This window comes from Marmota marmota, unplaced genomic scaffold (genome assembly GCF_001458135.2).
Source record: "Marmota marmota marmota unplaced genomic scaffold, marMar, whole genome shotgun sequence".
Classification (NCBI taxonomy): domain Eukaryota; kingdom Metazoa; phylum Chordata; class Mammalia; order Rodentia; family Sciuridae; genus Marmota; species Marmota marmota.
This window is the reverse complement of record NW_026000240.1, coordinates 4,509,260-4,515,814: the sequence shown is the minus strand read 5'-3', so window position 1 is coordinate 4,515,814 and position 6,555 is coordinate 4,509,260. Positions and strand designations below refer to the sequence as shown.

The window sequence follows — 6,555 nt, the reverse complement described above, 5'->3', positions numbered from 1 at the left end:
AAGGAAGGAAGGAAGGAAGGAAGGAAGGAAGGAAGGAAGGAAGGAAGGAAGGAAGGAATCCTATTGTGGATACTTTATTCAATTATTATTTTGGACCACACTGTTCTATATATCTTTTTGAGAAACATAATCAAAATTTGCTTGTTCTAAACTGTTTGCTGAACTGCTACCCTTAATTAAGTCAGCAAAGTTAACCCTAAGGATATAAAATACCACTGGTTGTATTAACCATCAATCAATCACTGGCAGGCTTTCTTTTCTGTTCAACTTGGAAGCTTACCTTCTTATGTACCATGAACCTTAACTGCAGCTCAAAAAAGTTGAGTTCTGTAACCAACTTAGGATATAAACATACAAAGTAATTTTAAAACAATTATTATTTATAAGTATATCCCTGAAATGCAACCAATTTGTGATTATCTATGAAAACAAGTGACAGGTGAAACAAAGATAATTATACATACGCCTCCTAAATGTCATTCTGAGTTTAAATACTTTATCCTGCAAACCCATAGATTCTTATCCTACTTTTCTACTTAGAAAAGTAACAATAAACAAAGTGACTACTAAGCTGTATAGTGAGAAACACAAACACACACATATACTTAAATAAAAATATATTATTTAAATGAAAGAAAACTGCATACGCCTGATAATTTATCAAATCCCCAGAATTAAGGATTATCTTTAATAAGAGAAAAAAAATGCTTACATGTTTCCTTCCAGACTACTGAAGGAAAAATATGTTTCTCATGTCCTTTCTTTTTAGATCCACATTTTTTGCCTTCTAAAGGTCTGGAGTTACATCTATTTTCTGAATATGCTGTTTCTGAAGCTATGAATAATTAAAACAAAATTTGTTAGCATTTATAAAAATTACTTAATTGAGAAAAGGTGATCAGGGAAGAAGCATTAAAAAAAATAAAACCTGAATCTTCATTTCTCAAAATGTCCCGCAGCAAAGAAGCACAACCATCAAGCCCCTGTATAGTTTCAGTCTGTAGGGAGAAAGTCATTTAAAATACATTTGTATATAAAATTATAGTGCAGAGAAAAAATATGTATTATGCAACCTTAAATAAAATTCTTTATAAGCAATTTATTATTGGTAGAAAACATGTTTTAAAGCAATAGCCTTCCTATTTCCTCAAGGCAATTTATACTTTACCTTTGTATTTTATTTCCATTTCTAGGCTTTTACCTGAAAGCTAAGTAAAATAGTGTGTATTATAGCTGTTCGGTCTCATCTTACCTGACTTTCTGAATCAGAATGAGTGGGATAGCCAGAATTTGCATTAAAACGTGATATTTTTCTTAAATGAGTCCTAGAAAACAAGATTAACAGTGTTATAAATAATACAATTTTTCCCCCTCAAAATATGTTAGTAAGTAGTCATTTTCTTTCCACCACAGGTTGTAAAGAAAGCTTGCCTAACAATATATAACATGAATAGGACATTATGAAGACTGGAAAGACTGTTAAAACACTATAATGATTGACCTGGGTAGATTTGAAAAGTTATTCCCCAGAGGATGTAAAGGAAGAGGTGTATCTAGTTTTCTGGAATAGGGAAAATGTAATCCAGCCCAAAGCTCTGAAAACTTTCTTGAGATTTCCTGAAGTTATAAACTTCTTTCTGTACTTACCCTTTCTTTCCATTTGTTAATTTAGCAGATCCAGAGTTCCTTCCTGAAGATAACACCTATGACATAATGTATTATATTATAGTAGATATACAAATACTTTTCCATCATATTTTCAATATGCTATCTTAACAAGACCTGAAATGTTATTCATATTTTTCCATTTTCCCAAGCTGAAACTCTGTACCTACCAAACAGCAAGTTCCCATCCTCTCTTCTCATCACCCCTTGAAACCACCATATTCTACTTTATATAAATTTGACTACTCTAGAGACCTCATATAAGTGAAATTATACAGTATAATGTCTTAAAGCTTCATCCATGTTGTATCATATATAAAAATTTTCCTTCCTTTATAAGGCTGAATATTCCATAGTATATGTGCAGTATTCATTCATTTTTTTAAATAAATGAGATATCCTAAAAGTCCACAATTATAATTTAACACTTTACAATAAATTTGCTACATAAAATGTGAAGCAAGCAACACATGTGTTTGTTCCTTATGCTTATTTAGGCTGAAAATTGAGATATCATTTCAAACCTACTACAATTAAGTTGGAACTATACTCATAATCCCTGAACATGTTCTACATTTCCCAAATTCTTTGAAACTTAATACTTCAAGATATAGGACAGAGTTCATAACTCTGGTTCCATTTATCCACATTACTTAGAAGGTCTAATAAGGACCAGCACATAAAAACTATCCTTCTTCTTTATCTACATCTCATTCTTTCAATCTTTCTTTTTAAACTAATATAGCAATGTTGGTTCTTCAAAAAGGTTTTATTTTTAAAGTAACATAGGTAGGCTACCTTTTATGTAGAACAAAAGGAAAAGCATGCATTTGCTTTTATATGTACCCAATAACTTCGAAGTTATGAAAGAAAACAGTTAAGTATAGTTACTTCCAGAGAGAGAAACAGGGTATCCGGGGGATAGAGTAAAAGGGGAACTTTCTATGGCATACATTAATAAATACGTATCAGATAAATATAATCTTTCAAATATAATTTAAAGACATTAAAGTCCCTAATCCTCTCCCCCTTATTCCATCCTCTAGATAGAGGTACTGCTGGCAGTTTCATTTGTGATTTGTCTTGACACGTTTACATATTTCATCCCAAGATAGCTCTGAGCAGTAACTACCAAACTTCCTGAAGTTGTATTCTATTATTTGCTTAAATATGTACTCCCCCTTCTAATGAGAATACCTTTTTTAAAAAAATGGGTTGATAATAGTTATACCTTTTGAAATAACTTGGAATACGATGGAGGGTCATAAACCGCACAGTAAAAAATCAACATCATAGAAAATACAATGCCATGTAACATAGCCCCACTGAATCCTGCATCACACTCAGGTCTTTCCCTTTGGTATATCTGTGTTGGTGTCCTGGCTGGAATAATGATACAAATCCAACCCATGATGCTGCTATGCCCCAGATCAATTCTGAAAACAATTACCACATTTACTGCCTTTCAAAATTAAGTGGAAAAAAATACACTGTCTGAAATAAATGTATGGCGTAATTAGATGATTATCTACAAAATATTTCTTAAAAAGAAAAACACTGACTAAAAAGAAAAATCTGGTAAAGAAAATTACCCCTAAGAAAAACACTCCAAAAGAGTATCTCTCATATTGAACATTTCCTCCCAATTCGTGGAGGTATTTTTTTTATTTTGAAATAGCACAAAGAAGTCCTATATATGCTTCAATCAGATTCCACAAATTCTGACATTTTACTACATTTGCCATATTCTCAATATGTATCTAAAACATTATTTCTTGTCTGAACCATTTCAGAGTAACTGCAGACATAATATGTTTAAATATGCCAGGTGTGGTGACACACGCCTCTAATCCCAGCAGTTCAGGAGGCTAAGGCAAGAGGATCATTAGTTCAAAGCCAGTCTCGGCAATTTAGTGTGGCCTTAAGCAACTTAGTGAGACCCTGTCTCAAAATAAAATATACAAAGGGCTGTAGATGTGACTCAGTGAATTAAGCACCCCTGGGTTCAATCCCTGGTACAAAATAATATAAATAAATATATATAAGTATATATTTATGTGCATATAATACACACACACACACATACACATATATGCCTAAATATAGGTCATTCTCTAATATAATTATCAAAACCAGGAAATTAACATTGATATAGTATTACAACCTGTGATCTTATTTGCATGTTGCCAATTATCCCAATACTGCCCTCTACAGAAAAAAAAACCTGATCCATAGCTAATTCAGGATCATATTTTGCATTAAGCTGTCATAGCCATAGCCCTTAGGTCTCCTTTAATGTGGAATAGTTCCCTGGATAGCCATTCATTGTCCTTTATAACCCTGATATATTCAAAGAGTAGAGGCCAGTTAGTTTGTAGAATTTCCATCTAGAAGTTTAGATGTCTGTGATGTTTCCTCAGGATCAAACTAGGTTATGCATTTTGGGCAGGAATACTACAAAGTCATTTTGGGCAGAAACACTACAAAGTCAAATGTCATTTTCAATACAGTATGAGCAGACATGTGATGTCAGTTTGTCCTACCACTGGCTATGTAAACTGATTATTTAAAACAGTGTCTCGGGCTGGGGTTGTGGCTCAGTGGTAGAGCACTTGTCTAGCATATGTGAGGCACTGGGTTCAATCCTAAGCACCACATTAAAAAATGAACAAATAAAATAAAGGTATTGTGTCCATCTATAAAAATATTTTTTAAAACAACGTGTCTGCCAGGTTTTTCACTGTAAAGTTACTATTTTTACCTTTGCAATTATTAAGCATTTTGTGGGGAAATATCTAGACACTATGTAGATATCCAATCATTAAACTTCCACCCAATTTAGCATCCACTGAGGACTCTCGGTTCACTCAATTGTCAAATGGTGATTTCTTAAAATTTTTTATTTTTAATTTGTTCTTTTTAGTTATATATGACAGTAGAATGTATTTTGACATATTATACACACATGGAGTATAACTTCGCATTCTTGTGGTTGTACATGATGTGCCATTACACTGGTCATGAATTCATATATGAATTCATAACAAAGGAAAGTTATGTCCAATTCCAAATAGTGAGGTTTTGTTTTTGTTTTTCCTTTTGGTATCTGGGGAATGAATCCAGTGGCACATAACCATTGATCCACATCTCCAGTTCTCCTTTGTATTTTATTTAGAGACAGAGTCTCACTGAGTTACTTAGGGCCTTGCTAAGTTGTTGAAGCTGGCTTTGAACTGGCAGTACTCCTGCCTCAGCCTCCCCAGCCACTGGGATTACAGGTGTGTGCCACCATGCCCAGCCTTCCTAAATGGTTAGTTTTTTTAACATCATTCCTTCTACATTTATTAATTGTCATTTATTAGTTGAATTTCAACTAATAAATGTAGAACTAATTAGGGAAGAATTTTTCCTTGTTTCTTGTTCATTTGAATGTAGGCTCATGGATTCATATTTTATTCAGTGGGTTATGATCTATTATTATTAGTTATAATGGTCAAAATGCGCCAGATTTAGTAGTGGGAGCTTCTTCAAGTTGGTTCCTTCTTAATTTTAACAAGTCCCCATCATTTTTTGAATTATTCCTTACCTTTTTACAACCAAGCTCATCTCTTTTTTAGACTGTCTTAAGAATATTCAATATGAGATCTACCTTAACAAAATACAGTATTGGTAACTATAAGCACAATATTGGTTAGATCTCTAGAGCTTATTCATTTTACAAAACCAAAACTTTATACCTCCTGAATAGCAAGTCCCTCTTTCCCTCTTGCCCCAACCTCTGCAATCACCATTCTACTCTACTCCTGTATATTTGGCCTACACCCTGACTACTTTAGATACCTCATATGAGTGGAATCATGCAGTACTGAATCATTCAGTATTTGTCCTGGGCTAGCTTAGTTCACTTAGCAGAATGTCCTCAGGGTTCATCCTTGTTATTGCATATGGCAGGATTTCCTTCTTTTTCAGTGCTGAAAAAGATTTCACTGTATGTATATGCCATATTTCCTTTATCCATTCATCTATAGATAAACATGTAGATTGTTTCTACTTCTTGGTATTGTGAATAATGAATACCAGTGTAAATATCTATTTAAGATCCTGATTTCAATTAAGATAAATACCACAAAGTAGAATTGGCTAGACCTTATAAGAGTTCTATTTAAGTTCTTTTAAGGAAACTTCATACTTTTCTATAGCAGCTGTACCATATTTATTCCCAGCAATAGCTATCCATGTTCTAATTTCTCAACATCCTCACCAACACTTTGTTTTGTGTTCAGTATTTAGAAACCAAGCTTTAGGTACTAAATGTGCTCTTTGCTATCAGGGCCTCCAGTCTTTCTCCTATGCATTTTTTTACTGAGTCATGATGACTAGATACTTGTAATTTTGAATTTTTTTTTTTTTAGCTTTTGAATCTTTTTCTATATTAACAGTCAAAAAAGTTAATGGTGGGCTGGGTTATGGCTCAGAGGTAAAGCGCTTGCCTAGCATGCGAGAGGCACTGGATTCGATCCTCAGCACCACATGAAAATAAAATATATTGTGTCCATCTGTAACTAAAAATAAGTTTTTTTAAAAAAGTAAATGGTGAGAGCTTCCAATCACTCCTGCAAGGTAGGCGGGGGCCTGCGACCCACCGGCAGAAGAGGAGCAGCGGCCTGCTGAGAGGCAGAGCCGCCCCCTCCCCCTGCGCCGGCAAGGTAGACAAGGTAGACGGAACTGTGACCACCCACAGAGCAGGCCCAGCGGCCTGCTGAGGGGCAGAGCCGCCCCCCACCCCCCGCGCCTGCCAGGTAGGCGGAACTGTGACCACCATCAGAACAGGCCAGACATGCAACCGACAGACAGAACAGGCCCAGTGGCCTGAGGAAGGGTAGAGCCGCC

General features: G+C 34.7%; 1 protein-coding gene across 1 annotated transcript in view; it reads right to left on the bottom strand.

Annotated features, from left to right (window-relative positions):
- Ccdc14 (coiled-coil domain containing 14) overlaps nt 1-2,581 on the bottom strand; it is a 46,849-nt gene extending 44,268 nt beyond the window's left edge. The window contains exons 1-4 of the mRNA XM_015486857.2: nt 1,648-2,581; nt 1,253-1,325; nt 929-998; nt 713-835 (exon numbers count right to left, since the gene is read on the bottom strand). The gene's annotated coding sequence lies outside the window, so the exon portion shown is untranslated. The remainder of the gene's footprint in view (nt 1-712; nt 836-928; nt 999-1,252; nt 1,326-1,647) is intronic.
- Nucleotides 2,582-6,555: the final 3,974 nt, after the last annotated feature.